Consider the following 15,518-nt stretch of genomic DNA (forward strand, 5'->3'; position numbering starts at 1 on the left):
CCTTACAGCCTGAAAAGGGGTGTGACGGAGGACAGGTCACATGACCCAAGTGGCCCATCATTCATCCCTGGGTCCACACCCCTGCGTGCTGGAGGGAGGGGCTGCCTGGTAGAGGGGCGGGGGAGGGGGCGGCCACAAGCCACTTGCACAGAGAGGCAGAAGGTCTGGAAGTGGATGGAGGGAAGGGTCAGGTGAGTGTGAGGTCCTCAGCTCAAGTCCTCGGGGCTGCTTCCTGAGGTCCTGCCTTGGCTCCCTGAGCTGCCCCAGACAGCTTTCCAGAAAGTAGAACAGTAAATTCCTCTTCGAAAAAAACTTAAGTCTCTTTGATGTGGGGCCCTGACCCATGAAAATAAATGCATGGCACACATATAAAGAGTTTAGCAGCTAGATTTGTCTTTTGTGTTGAGTTAAAGGCTCTGTGCCCTGGGCCCCTCCACCTCTCTGAGCTCACCCCTGTTCACGCAAATCCAAGGCAACCATTTCTTTCCTGCTGCTGCAAATGCACTTAAGGAGTATTGTGGGCATTTCCCGTTCAGCTAAGATCTCTGTGCCCAGCTCTTCCCTCCGCCAGCTTCGCAGCTGTGCCTCCAACATCCAGAAGAGTGCCAGGCATAAATGGCGTGCGGTCACATGACTGAATGAGCCACCTAACAAACGAAGGAAGTCCTAGAGAGCAAAGGGCTCAGAGGCTGAACCAATGACCTAAAATTGCATATAAGCTCTACCACTTAAAAGCTTAGCTTCCTTGAAAAAAAAAAAAGTAGGTAATTTTCTGAGACTCTGTATTGCTACTCACAATGCAGAAAATATCCATGCACAATATAGGTTTTTGTATTTGACTTTTTTGGTCAGGGTTCTTCCAAAAACCTATGGTCTTAATCAGTGTTCTATAAATGGGTATAACCTTGAGCCCTTTCGTTCCTAAGACTCAGATAACTTATCTCGAACATGAGGATAATAAGCCTATTGATTTATTTTTTACCTCCTACAAGACCAGAGTGCATGAGCGTTCCATGTTAACTGGGAAATGTTGGCCAAATGATGAGGATAATGATGCTAACTGCGGTTAACAATTATGCAGTACATGTTGTATTCTAGACATTGTGCTAATAGCTTTATTCTGTGAACTCACCAGGACCCTTAGTCAGGTATTAATCTGCCTGCATTAACGAGAAGGTGCAGCTGAGGCTGGGGGGGGGGGTGGCCGGAGGTATGCATAGCATCCTGTGGTCAGCTGGCAGGACTGCCCTGCTATTTGGATCACTCACAGGCTACAGAAACATGCTGAGCAGGGAGGGCCACGCGGCCAGTGGGATGGTGGGACTAAGGAACCGAGAGGGACTTTTGGGGCTCCCAGATTCCGTGAATGTCATTGCCAACCAGCTTCCACTTATGATCTGTTCCCCAGTGCTGCTGTGCTTCCTCTGGGCTGCCACTTGATCAACTCCTCACTCAGTGTGGACCCAAGACACCCCCGATCATGGACCTTTGGGTGAGTTCAAAACAAAGGACACACCATTGTTAGAAGAGGGGTGTGGGCCCCACCTACTGGCTCTGGACCCAGAAAGCCTGAATGTGAACAAGGTGTGCCTCTAACGAGCTGCGTGACCCTAGGTGGGTTATTAATCGCTCTTTGCCTCAGTTTCCCCAGGACAAAAGGGGGCATAGTGAGAGGCTGTCCTCAAAGAGTGTCTGGGAGCATTACATGAGTCAATATAACTAAAGCACTTGGACCCGTGTCTGGACCATAGTGAGCATTCCATCGGCACTGGCTATAAAAAATAGGGTTCTGTAGAAATGGGAAGAAAGCAAGTCAGAATTAGCAATTCTGAATTCCACGATGAGAAAAGAACATTAAAGTAATCTCAGGGCCAACTCCCAGCGTACAATACCCTTTGGAATCCTTGAATCTCTTTTATAGCATTCATCTAGTCGCACATTCATTCAAAAACCAAACAAAAAGCCTTACTGAGCTTGGTTAACGCTCCTGCCTCCCCCCACCCCTCCACTCTTCCCACCTGAGACTCATGCAGTTATTAGCCTGCTGAACCAAGATGGAAGTGTAGTCAGCAGAATTCACTCAGTAAGAGCGTGCAGCCCTGCGTGGAGTCAGGAGAAATCCAAGGTGAGCCACCTGGGGATGGGGCAGGGAGGGGGCACTAGTCTCTGAAGGTCCCTGGAAACTGCCTTCTAGGAAGGGGGTGCGCTGCTGAGACGTGGCCCCTTTGTTTGCAGAGCGCTGGTGGAAGCCGGGGACACAGGCTCATCTTTGACTAATGGAAGAGGGCACCTTTGGCAATGGAATCGGAGGTGGGATCTACAGAGAAGAGAGTGGAAGCTTGCTGCTCCCCCGGCTGCAGGAGGAGAGGAAACAGGAAAACCACATGCAACTAAACAATCCCAGAAGAGGAGCGGGTGTTGGAAGAAAATATTCCTTCCAGGCTCCCCCAACGGCATGCTGCAAGAAACTGGGCGAAATCTCTAAGAGCACATTTCACGGAGTTAACTTCACGGAGGCATTCAAGTAGAGAAGGGTCTCTCGCTGAGGGAGACACTGGCTTCTGAGTCCCCTGTGTCGCAAAGAGAAAAGCAGACTCATGACTATAGGTCACGTGCTGTGGAGGGGTGTGTGCCTGAAGCCCCTCCTCCATCCTGGGAAGTCTTCATCCAAAGCGTTTTCTGCAGGTGGATTATTCTAGCCAAACATAAAGATGCACTTTGTTCTCTGTCCAGGTTAGTAACGGGATGAACACCAAGACAGTGCATGTGGACAAAAAGTGACCCAAGGATAGGAAATGTAATGGGCTGAACTGTGTCGCCCGCCCCCCCCACCCACCGTGTTGAAGCCCTAACCCCCAGGACCTCCAGATGTGACTGTATTTGGAAAGAGGGCCTTTACAGAGGTCATGCAGTTAAAGTGAGGTCAGCAGAGTGGGCCCTGATCCAATGTGGTGTCCTTATAAGAAGAAGAGATTAGGACACGGACACACACTGGGGAAAGACCATGTGGAGGACGCAGCGAGAAGGCGGCATCTAGAATTCAAGGAGAGAGATTTCAGAGGAAGCCAACCTTGCTGATTCCTTGCGTGGCCTTTATCTTCTGGCTTCCAGAATTATGAGAAAATAAATTTCCGTTGTTTACACCACCCGGTCTTTGGTATTTTGTTACTGCTGCGCTGGCAGATGAATATGCAGAAGTGACATCTGGATGACCTCTATTTTACAGAAGGGGAGCTAAGCCTTGGTGAGAATTAAGTGATTTGCCCCAGTGTAAATGATGGAAGACTGTAACCAGGTGGGTCCGATTCCACAGTTCCTGCGTTACTTCTGCTCTTCTGTACTGCCTCTTAGGTGCAAAATAGCACGCTCCACGCTAGGAAATGATAGCAGGGGATCCCAAGCAAAGCCTTTCTTCCCTGCTTAAATACCTCCACTGCTAGTGAGCTCACTACCGCTCAGATAAGCCGTTTCCATTTCTGAACATCTGAATTTGTCAAAACAAATCTTCTTTATATGGAAAACAAATGTTATTTTAGAATATTCATTCAGTGCTTTATAGCCCTGTCTTTGGAACAGCATGGACAAAGTATTGTTTTGCATCCCCAGAATGTCCTTCAAGTTCTGTTAGAGGACAGTCATGTCCATATTGCAGTGTCTCAAGATAAAGCAACTACCATACCATGAGAGCATCTCTATACAACAATAATTCCAACGTCCCTCCTTATTACACTAAAATTAGGTTAACCGACAGTTGCCTGGTCCAGTTAGTAAGACCATCCTTTAAAAATGGACAAGCGTGATTTGAAATGAGTATAATTTGGCATCTTTACCAATTCATCAGCACAGGAAATTATTCACCAACAGTTTGCCTTTTCCCGGAGCCAAAGACATACCGGGAGTGGCCTGGACGTGGACTTGGGCTGCCGATGTACGAAGCAGCCAAGTGGAAACCACCATCTGTTAAATGGAAGTGAGAACACCTGAGAGGAACCTAGAGTCGGCATCTTCTCTCGAAGCAAAGCCGCGAGGAAGGAAGAGTCCAGTGGGAAGCTCCATCCCCACCACACGCTCCAGCACACGGTGTGGACAGGGGAGCCCGCCATGCAGTGCTAGCGCTCCCGGGGAGGCTGGCTCTGGCTGGCCTGTTAGAACAGTGGGGAGGGACACGTGGCCCCCTCCCCGTCTCTCCCGTTCCCTGGCTGTCATCCCGTCCACCCCGAGGTTCCAGTCAGTCCGAATCATCGTCAAGGCCACGGCAAGGTCCCTGCCAAGGAGAGGAAGGAAAGGTGCTACTTCCCCGGCCAAGTTGGATCCCAAACGGGGATGTGGGACCACAGGGTTCCCGTAAAAGTCACTGAAGAATTTTGAGTGGCTTCAGCAAAAGGACCAGAAGGCACGGTTCTACACTGCAGGCAACACTGAGAAAGGCTCAAAGTGCCCAGCAGAAAGGAGAAGTCTGAATGACTTATGTGCAGGCACTTTTGGAGAGCGGTATTAGTTGTGGCTCTGTGATGCCAACGCCGGTGCGAGATGGGTGTTTTAAATACTTTTAAGAGGTATATAATTTTCTACTTTCAAATGCATGCAGATATACAAAGACAGCTAATACAGGGATGCGTAGAAGGGCCTCCGAGAACTGGCTTTAATTAAATTACCCCATTAAGCGCTTCTTGATGGCTTCTAATGTGCCTGAACATTCACCACTAAGTACATTAAAACATTTTTCTCTCATAAGAGCAATAAAAAGGATGAACTACCTCAACAGCCTTAAAATAAATGAACACATCGTATCTGAAAACAAACAAAATAACGAAAACTAAACACACACAGACACACACACACACACACACACACACATACACACACACAAAAAATCTGGCCAAGTTTTCTTGATGGGTATCCAGCAGATTTGAAGAGAGAACTGTGCTGTCTTCCCAGGTGGGCACACTCAGTGTTACACATTATCCGTTCTTTTCAAGTCTACTTACGATTCCATGACTCCAACCTAAATCTTAGTGCGATGTGGTGAAATGCCACAAAGGGTTTCTAACGTTCATCTGGAAATAAGCGCACAGAGAATGCTGGCCAAGATGTGTTGGAAAAGAATACTGAGTAGGACTTATCCTTCCAGGTAGAAACTGGAATAAATCAAAAATAGTTTAAACAGGATGATGTGCAATCTTACCAGCCACTTGGTGCCAGATGGGTCATGAACAAAAATGCACGCAGGGCCCTGATATTGCACGATGGTTTTGAACAGGGGTCACCTTTCATATCTGCAAAGGGCCAGATAATAAATATTTAGACTTGGTGAGCGAGCCCTTCTCAGTTGTAACAACCCACGTCTGCTGTTCTAGCACGAAAGCCACCACGGATGATGTAAGACGAGTGCCTGTGTTCCAATATAACTTTATTTACAAAATCAGGCAGCAGGCTCAGCTTAACTCATGGGCTGTGTTTGCCAACCCGGATCTTTAAAGGCTTTTGTCCAGAATCTAGAATTCGAAACGTTCATGTACATATTATCCTGGAACTCAGAACTGTTTAGACTTCTTAGGCAGACCTCTGTGGTAGACTGGGGAGAGGAAAAGGTCATCCTCCTTTTCAGCCCTCCCATCAAGAGTGAAACTAGGCTCCCACTCTCTGACTTGCTTTGGCCAGTAAAATGGTGTGATGTCATCATCAGGAGCCTGGGCCCCTGGAGGAGATGCGAGCCTCCTCTTATGCTGAGAGCCAGTTTCCATGGCAACAGACCTGGTTTCCTTTGCTGGAGGATGGGATTCTACGTGGAGGAGAACCCTGGAGCCTTAGCTGAGTTTCTGGATGCCAAGCAGACTCACTTACAAGCCCCAGTTGAGGTCAGCTGAGCCCGGGGAGATAAACAGAACTGCCTAGCTGAGCCCAGGGGAAGTCACTGACCAAGAGACTCATGAAGTCAACAGAAGATGTCCTGTTAAGCCACTACATCTTGGGATGGTTTGTATGTAGCAAAAGCTAATTAACACCAATCTGCCCCTAAACGTGGAAAACAAACTTATTTCATAAGGTAGTTCTTCCAAAGGGAAGAACAATTAGCAAATCAACTATGCTTTTATTTACAGACTTGTTCTTAAGACCTCTTGGCTCCACTAGGTCCTTCTGTTTTCATTTCTGATTCGATTGTAGGAATGTACTTAAGATTAGATGCTTCATACTAAATGCTGTGGGAGTGCAGGCACACTTCTGAAACATCTGATCTGTTAGAACCCATGATCAAGGCAGAATCATTTTTGCTCGTGACCGTATTAGCACCAGGAAGCTAAGTACCATTGCCCGAATTGTCTCAGACTAATGAGGGAAGAATAAGGCAGATTAACATGCAAATGGCATGTGTGTGTGTATGTGTGTGTGTGTCTGTCTTTCTGGACAAGTAAAAGGACATGATTTTATAGTGAGCTATATCCTATAAAGTTTTTCAGTAGTTTGGAGTAAGATGTGAGAGGAAATTAAGTGTCCGTATGGTGATAAGAAGTAAAGACACACAAATCACCAGAAATTGTCCAGCAGTGCCCATGGTCCTCCACATCACAATCAGACATTTCATTCCAGCAAAATAACTTTCTCCATCACGTCAGTGTCATCATTTAGAACTTTTTTGTTTTCTTATGGCTTTAATGGGGTGTGTCCTTTATAATTTTTCTTTGGTTCTGATTCTGTGTTTGCTCATTCTCTCAAGGTAAGAACAGAGCCTTCAACCATGCTCGGTCCACTTTTGGTGCAATTCACCAGGCTAAACCCGGACTAGATGTCAACACGGGAGGTCCCTGCTCTCATCAGCACTCCTGTCAGCATCCGAAATAAGGTAATCTCACTTGAATTATGGCTCTCAAACTTCAGGAACATGTGAAAATGCATAGCTATGAGCTTTACCTCCAGAAAATGTCATGAAGAGTAGAGAGTAAGACAGAAACCAAAGCAAAAAAAAAAAAAGGCAGCAAAAATGGACAGAATTTAAGGTCGATATTAACAATTCAACAAAAGCAGTTGAGTATTTTTTTTTATTTTAGAGAGAGAGAGAGAGAGTTGGGGAGAGGGGCAGAGAGAGATAGAGAATCTGAAGCAGGCTGCACGTCTAGCATGAAGCCCAATCCATGACCCTGAGATCATGACCTGAACCAAAATCAAGAGTCAGACGCTCAGTGACTGAGTCACGCAGGTGCCTCGGCTGTTGAATATTTTAATACCACACGTGTACAGAACAACTAGACAGAAGATCGATGAGGAAACAGACAGCTTGAACATGATCAGCCAACGCCAGGCTAATGACCCTCATAGAGCAGCTCTGTCCTCTCAAGTGCTCGTTCTCCAGGGCAGGCTGTTTGTTAGACCATAAAACAAATCCGAATAAATTTAAAAGAAGTGAAGTCATGCAAAGTGTGTTCTCTGGCCACAATGCTAAGAAATTAGGAGTCAATTACACAAGGAAATCTGGGAAATTTCACAAATATGTGGAAATCAAACAATGCAAGCCCAAACAACCAACGGGTCAAAGGAAAGAAAATCTCAAGGGAAATTAGGAAATACATTGGGATGAATGAAAACAAAAACACAACATACCAAAGCTTATGGGATTCAGTCGAAGCAGTGCTTAGGAGGAAATATGTTCCTGTAACTGCTGTCTTTAAAAGGAGAGATCTGAAGCATAACCCCACTTCCTACGTTAAGCAAATAGAGAAAGAGCAAACTAAACCCAAACCAAGAAAAAGGAAGGACATTAGAGCAGAAATAAATGAAATAGAGGATAAAAAACAATAGAAAAACCAAGGCCTGGCTCTTTGCAAAGATCAACAACATTGACAAACCCTTATGTAGACTGACCAGGAAAAAAACCCCAGAAGACTCACATAACGAAAATCAGGAGTCAAAGAGGGAATGTCACCGTGGGCTTTACAGAAATAAGGATTGTATGGAAATACTATGAAAAAGTGTAGGTGAACAAATTGAACATCCTATATGAAATGGACACATTTCTAAAAAGACAGATTCTAAATTCTAAATGGGCACATTTCTACAACTGACTCAAGCAGATAGAAAGCTGAATAAACCCATAGCAAGAGCGACTGAATCAGTCACCAAAGACTTCCAAAAGAGAGACACCAGTACGAGACAGCTTTCTTGGTGAATGCTACCAACATTTAAAGAATTAAAATCAATTATTCCTAAACTCTTACAAAAAACAGAAGAGAGAACGCTTCCCAAGTCATTCTGTGAAGCCAGGTTTAGCCTAATACAAAAATCAAACGACATCACAAGAAAAGAAAACACTAGACCAATATCCTTTGTGAATATAAATGCAAAACCCTAACAAACTACTACCAAACCAAATCCAGAAACATATAAAAAGGATCATACAACATGACCAAATGGGATTTATCCCAAGAATACAAGATTCAACACACAATATGGCATATTAATAGAAGAAAGGGCAAAAACCACAATCACCTCAACAGATGGAAGAAAAGCATCTGACAAAACCCAGCCCTTTTATGATAAAAACACTCAACAAACCAGAAGTAGAAGGGTACTTTTTCAACCTGAGAATTAATATGGGTTTATCGAGGCTATAGGATACAGGATCAATTTAAAAATTGTGTTCTATCTACTAAAACTGTCAAAAAATTATCATTTAAAACCATCACTTTCAGGAAGATGGAAAACATGTGCTTTGCCCTATTTCTCCCAATAGGGCACCTGGACACCTTGGACCTTATGTGTAAAGCAAACGTGGCGGGATTCTGAGAAGTAGAGGGAAGAAGGCAGACTGTTTAGGAATCTCAGGACCCAAGGAATGACATGGTGGTGAGTTCTCTGTGTTTTCTTTTTGCCTCATTTATCCCAGACTTGGAGCCAAAGAAAATGGCAACTCAGAAACACCAACAGCTACAGCCCCAAAAAGCCCCAACAAAAGCCTGTCCCGTCTAGCCAAGGGCTCCAGAAAGTAGGCAGCCTAGCAAGACAGAAACCTTTTAAATAGTAACCAGTTGGCTCCATGAAAACATAAGAAAAATCTGCTACCCTACCCCCTTACACACCAACTCATATGGCTGGACTTCTTCTGTCCTTTGGAGGTCCTAATGAGCCTCCCTCTTCTCAGGGTAGGGGCTAGCTCAGAGAAGGCCAGGTAGAGAGGCATGGCCTTCCCACCTGGAACAAGGCATGGGATCCCCTTCTCCAGTCAGTGGAGACCATGTAGGGAGCCAGAACTCCCAACTCCACACTTGGGATGAGACCAAGGGTCTCCCAAGGGAGATCCTGAATTTCTACCTCCATCAGGCAGTGAGGCAGCTGGTGGGAACTTAATTGGTATGATCACCATAGAAGAGAGTCCGGCTGTTTATTTAAACATTTACCTGCCATATGATCCAGCCATTCTTGTCACAGATCACTGTCCCAAATGTGGAAGTGTATGTCCACACAAAGACTCATATACAAATGCCCTAGCCACCTTGTTGTTGTTGTTTTTATTTATTTATTTTTTTGGTTTATTTATTTTGGGAGAGAGAGCCTGAGCAGGGGAAGGGGGCAGAGATCTGTGCTCTCAGCACAAAGCCAGATGTGGGGCTCGAACCCACAAACCATGAGATGATGACCTGAGCCGAAATCAAGGGTTGGACACTGAACAGACTGAACCACCTAGCCCCCAGCCACGCCACCTTATCTGTAGTAGGCGAACGCTGAGAAACAGTCCAAGTGTCCATCAGCAGATGAATGGATAGACTCATTTTGGTGTGTCTGTACAATGAAATCCCACTTAGGAGGGAGAGAGACAAGCCGTGTGACCAACAATATGCAAGAATCTCAAAATAGTTATACTGAATGAAGAAAGCCAAACAAAAGAAGTACATGCTGTGTGAGTCCATTTAAAAAACTCGCTATTCTCTAATGACAGAGAGCAGATGCGTGGTTGCCTGGGAACCTGAGAAAACAAGAAGAATGTAAGGAGAGCTCACTAAGGGATGCACGAGGAAGCTTGGGGGGTGATGGATCTGTTCATTACCTTCGGGCCCCGTGTTTATCCCTATTGACTAGAACAGAAGGGTCTGGAACACTGATAAGTTGGATGCCTTAATTAGTAAAAAAAGGGCAAAAACCCCCCAAAACCCAGAAGATAAATATCTCCTTTATGTGAAGTTGGGGGGAAAAATGATAAGGGGACAAATTTGGGGCAAAATATGAAATTGCAAGATTTTCTCACTCAATACTTAAAAAACTTTGCACTATGAAAGTAGCCTGCTTTAGCAAAGAGCATAGCCTCCTTGCCCAGGTCCACAGGCTGAATCCTCAATGTAGATGTTTCGGTTCAGAAACATGGGCTGAACACTGCAGCCAACAGAGGTGAAATTCCCTGAATCTAGAAAAACTGATTAACACCTTTACGTGCAGTAAACTGGAATGCATCATGCATCATGCCTTTACAGTTATTTTAATAAATGGTCCAATAATTTGAAGTTAAATAATCCGTCCTCCTTGCTCCCTCAGCTCTACAGCTCGGAAGATATATAATAAGCTGAAATCATGGTACAGTCTTCTCTTCAGTGAGTCCTTTTACCAAATTCCAGTCTTAAAGGCATGACTGGAATGGCTCCTAGTAAATAGTAGTCCCTTGAATGGTCATATTTGCCAAATAAATGGGTAAGAGTAGATTTGCGGAATTGCAGTCGCCCAGAGGTAAGAGGTGAAGCTCTTCGTTCCTGCCACCAATTCCCTCCGCTCTACCTCATGGGGACCTACTTGGATCACTCACTTTGGAAACCTTGCCATGTTGCTAGATACATCACTCATACCTCTCTTAACTAGGACATCTCCCTTTCCAGGAACTTCGCCCAAATGCATCCAAAAGTGGGACAAAAACATCACAAGCTGTGTTCTCTCGATCCCAGGAAGCAAAATCAAAGAGCGTCTCCACCCTGGGTACCGAAGCGTCCACCTTCAGGAGCGTCCCTCTTGAAAACTACTTGTGTATTGCATCCTTCCTGAAACTAAATCCACGGAAGAAAAACGTGCTCCAAACACCAGAGTGTTTTTAAACAAGCCTTCTTAACTATCCTAAATATGGAGAAGGGGCAAACAGATTCTATTTCATTAACAAAATTCATGGCCAGCTCCTAACACACTCATTCTACAAGTATTTGTTGACCACCTACTATGTGCTGGTCACTTTTCCAGCTCTGGTGATATAGCCATGAAAGAAGAGGCAAAAATGGCTGTCCTTGTAGAGGACATTCTAGAGGGCAGAGCCAGCCTGAAATACTTACAATAAGTAAGTCTTAAAGCATGTGAGAAAATCCTCAGTTTTGAGGAGGTGAAGGAAGTATGGGATGGAGATAGGGAGTGCCAGAGAAGGGGCATCTGCAAACAGCTAGAGAAGAAAAGCCCACGTGGAGGCTTGTGAAGGGGGTGAGGAGATGAGCCACACAGATACTGCCGGGAAAGGAGGTTCTTGTCAGAGGAAACAGAAGGGCAGTGCTCAGAAGCACCAGTAGAAGCGCCAGCCATGTTTGGGGGCCTTCATAGAGGCCCGGGAGGCTGAGAAGGACACCAGAGAAATGTGTAAATGTATACAGACCCCGGCTGTAAGGACTTTGACCATGCTGTGAGTGAAAGGGGGAATCCCTAAGAAGTTTTGAGCACATAATGGATGACATAATCCAACTTAAGTAGTTTTTGTTTTGTTCAATGTTTTTCAATTGTGATCAAATACATACATTTACCATCCTAACCATTTGTAAGTGTACAGTTAGTGATCTTAAGTACATGCACATATCCAGAAGTCTTTTCGTCTTGCAAAACTAAAACTCTATAGATACTAAACAACACCCTGCTCCCCCCTCCCCCCAGTCCCTGGCAACCCCCTTTCTACTTTCTGTCTCTACCAACTTGACTACTCTAGGTACCTCACACTGGTGCAATCATACAATGTGCTTTTATGATTGGCTTATTTTGCAAGCATAACGTCCTCAAGGTTCATCCTCATTTAGCATGCGTCAGAACATTATTCCTGTTTAAGGCTGAATTATTGTCCATTGTATGAACAAACTGCCTTTTGCTTCTTCATCTGTAAATGGACACTTGGGTTGGTTCTACCGTTCCGCTGTTGTGAATGATGCTGCTGTGAGCATGGAAGTACAAATATCTCTTCAAGACCCTGCTTTCAATCTTTTTGGGCATGTATCCAGAAGTGGAATTGTTGGATATGACAGTTCTATGTTTAGTTGGTGGGGGTGGGGGGGAACTGCCAGACTACTTAAGCTCTGCTTAAGCTCTAGAAGGGCACTCTTGCTATAGTGTTTAGGGATACACTACAGGCAGGCAAGAATGATAACAGTTGCTCACTGAGGAGGCTGTCTTAGATATGTTTCCCTGCCGGACTCCAAGATGGAAATCTGCATGTAGACAGTGCACTAGCAATTATATCTGAGGGGAGGGATGTACCGAGGGAGGGAAGAAAATGGGATTTGGTGGAAGGAGGATTTGAACAGAGATGCCGATGCCAAAAAAAAAAAAGTGCATCGGATCCATGGGACTCTGAAGCTGGGATGGCCCTTTAGTGCTGTCCAACCTCAAGACAAGATGGCTGGGCCTTCCTACCCAACAGCGGCCAGTCTCTGGATGTACGCTGACCCCACAGTGAAGATGTGACTTGGACTGAGCAACTCTCGTCCATGGAGGACACTCCCCAGAGAGGGACTCACTGACAACCTTCAGCCACCAACCCTACCAGCAGCTAGGAATGTAAGCTCAGTTTTTAGGGGGAAGGGGTCTTGGTAGCATACCACAGCTCCTCACAGAGGCTACTGCAATAATCTATGCTTGGCCAAGGGTCTTAGCAGACAAGGTGAAGGGAAGTACAGAATTCTTGAGCCATCTTGAAGGTGGAGTAGAAATTATTTGCTGACAAGTAGGATATTTGGTGAGGTTAAAACCCAAAGCCAGAATGATGTCAAAACTGTTGACCTAGCCACTAGAAAGATCAAGTTGCCATTTACTAAGATGAGGAAGACTATTATTGGAACAGGTTTTGGGGTGCTGCTCAGGAGTTTAATTTTGGACATGTTAAACAGCAGGTGACTAGTAGACACTCAAGGGCAAATGTCAAGCAGGTGGTTGGATATACCAGGGTGGGTTTCTGGGGAAAGGTCCATTTGGGCTATAAGCATAGGGACATTAGCATGTAGACATTATTGGAGACTGTGAGGTTGGAAAAGGTCATGAAGGAAATGTGAAGAGGGAAGAGAAGAGGTCTGAGCACTGAATCATGGGCAGGTCCAGCTCTTAGGTGAGGGAGACCCAGCAGAGAAGATGGAGACGGGGCAGTCAGTGACAGGAGAAAATGCGAGAGCATTTAGTGTGTTTCCTATGGTGCTACCATCACCCTCTGCTCTTTGTCCTCTCCAGCTGTTATGTGTCCTGGAAGGCTGTCACCTATGTGATGCATCTCATGGGCTTCCTTGCCCTCGGGATTCCTTTCGGGTTTAGCCAGTGGGAGTCCCTGTCAGGACATCAGAAGGTGCTGGGAGAGAGGTGGGGATATTTATTCCTCCCATGTCATCCTTCCTCAAAGCAGTTTGGGGCTACTGTATCCTTCTATGATCAAGCTTTGTGCCCAGCTGCCCCTTCCTTGGCCCCAACTCTCCGCTAGATCCTGGTACCAACATTTCCATCCTCTATCCCATGGGGTGTAGGAGTGCTGACAGCTTCTTGAGGGGTGGTTATTATCCAGGTGAATCTACATCCCTTTACCCTGTCATGCTCTTTCAAATAGTCCATTCATTAAAATGTCCCTTTGAAAATTCCTGATGAGCATTTCAACTGGATCTGCCAAGACCCTGACTTATGTAATGTGTCATCTTGGAAGGAAAGGAAGATTAAGAAGTTTGAAGGAAAAGGGTGAAATCCACTGTGTCGTGTGCTGCCCGTAGTTTCACTAGGATGTGGACTGAAAACATGGCCACAGGGACCCACAGCCCGGAACAAGTGCAGATATTTTCAAGAGTGATGCCTTTAGCAGGTGGTGGCAAAGGGATGGTAACCGCCTAAGAGAGACAAAGAGAGGAACCTGGAAAAGCAAAGGTATACAACTATTTTAAGGAGTTTTGCTGTAAACAGGAGCAGAAATGGAGCAGAGCACGGAAGGAAAAGTGAAACCAACACCAGGTTTTTAAGATTGGAGAAGTGCATCCATGTGCATGAAAATGACCCAGCACAAGGAGGAATTGACGCTGTAGAAAGGAGTAGAAAGTTACTGCGGCCATGTCTTTGAGTAGGAGAAAGCAGATGCTTCCCTGTGCGGGGGATGGGCTGGCCCCCAAATGTTTCTTAGGGTGTTTATCTACTGGGAGAGAAGGCAGAAGGTGCGCTTACAGATGCTGACAGGTGGGGACGTGTGGGAGCAGAAGTGTGTGGGGTTTCTTTTCTTATCACTTCTATTTTTTGAACAAAAAGAAAGGCCATCACCTGAGAGTGAAGATGGGGTGGAGGAGAAGTGTTGGGAGATCCGAAGAGAGAAGCACGGCATGCCATTTTCCCGAGTTGGGGAGACCGGGCCAGGGAAGGTAGGACCATTGTGGGAGTGCGTGAGGGCCACACCATAGAGATTCAGTCCTAAATTTAAATAAGTCCATGGTGTTCTGGGCTCCTTCTGCCATATTTAGCTACCTGGGTGCAGGAACAGAGTAGGGAAGAATTCTTTTACATGTCTGGGGCTTTTCTAAGAGAGTACTGCCTAGCAAGAAAGGGCAAGAGAGCTGGGGGTTACGCAGAGAATGCTTGTAATCCTTTTTCAGGAATCAGCATGTTAAGGTGGAGTGCGACTAACAGTGCAATGACGTGAATCCAGGTACTAGAAGGAATGATCTGGAAATGTGGGTGGTGTATTTGATGTATCAATCCCTACCCAAGATGCACTGAAGGATACAAAGGATCTTCGTATATATTCCTCGTTCTCAGCTTAACGTCTAATGGCAAGGAGTACGTTTTACACTGTGGGAGAAGAGAGTTTAGCGCTAGACAGCACACTTTCTACATGCAGGGAAATTTGCAATCTCTAGCTTAAGAGCCTTCATTGAAAGGTAGACATGGTTGCTCCATTGAACGGATGGGGAAACTCAAGCTCGGTAACTTGTCCTCTGTTGGAAGAGCTGGGATAACTCAGACTCAGTGTCTTAGTCACTAGTCACCTCGGCTGCCTCAGGACGGCAGCCTACACAACAGATGTTATTTTCTCAGATTTCTGGAAGCTACAAGTCCAAGATCAAGGTGTTGGCAAGGTTGGTTCCTTCTGAGGCCCCTCTCCTTACCTTGTGGATGGATGTCTTCTCCCCATGTTTTCAAATGGTCTTCCCTCTGTGCCTACTTACCTGTGTCTAAATTTCCTCTTCTTGTAAGGACAGGAGTCACCTGGGATCAGGGCCCACCCTAATGGTCACCATGATAACCTAATCACCTCTTTAAAGACTCCATCTCCAAACGCAGTCATGTTC

At 45.6% G+C, this 15,518-nt stretch overlaps 1 long non-coding RNA gene across 1 annotated transcript; it reads left to right on the plus strand.

The window, feature by feature from the left end:
* Nucleotides 1-1,209: 1,209 nt before the first annotated feature.
* On the plus strand, nt 1,210-11,862 carry LOC123383209. The gene is made up of 4 exons (XR_006592711.1): nt 1,210-1,492; nt 6,716-6,841; nt 8,726-8,838; nt 10,854-11,862. It is a non-coding gene; the product is annotated as an uncharacterized LOC123383209 (long non-coding RNA).
* Nucleotides 11,863-15,518: the final 3,656 nt, after the last annotated feature.

The sequence above is a fragment of the Felis catus genome, chromosome F2 (genome assembly GCF_018350175.1).
Source record: "Felis catus isolate Fca126 chromosome F2, F.catus_Fca126_mat1.0, whole genome shotgun sequence".
Taxonomy (NCBI): Eukaryota; Metazoa; Chordata; class Mammalia; order Carnivora; family Felidae; genus Felis; species Felis catus.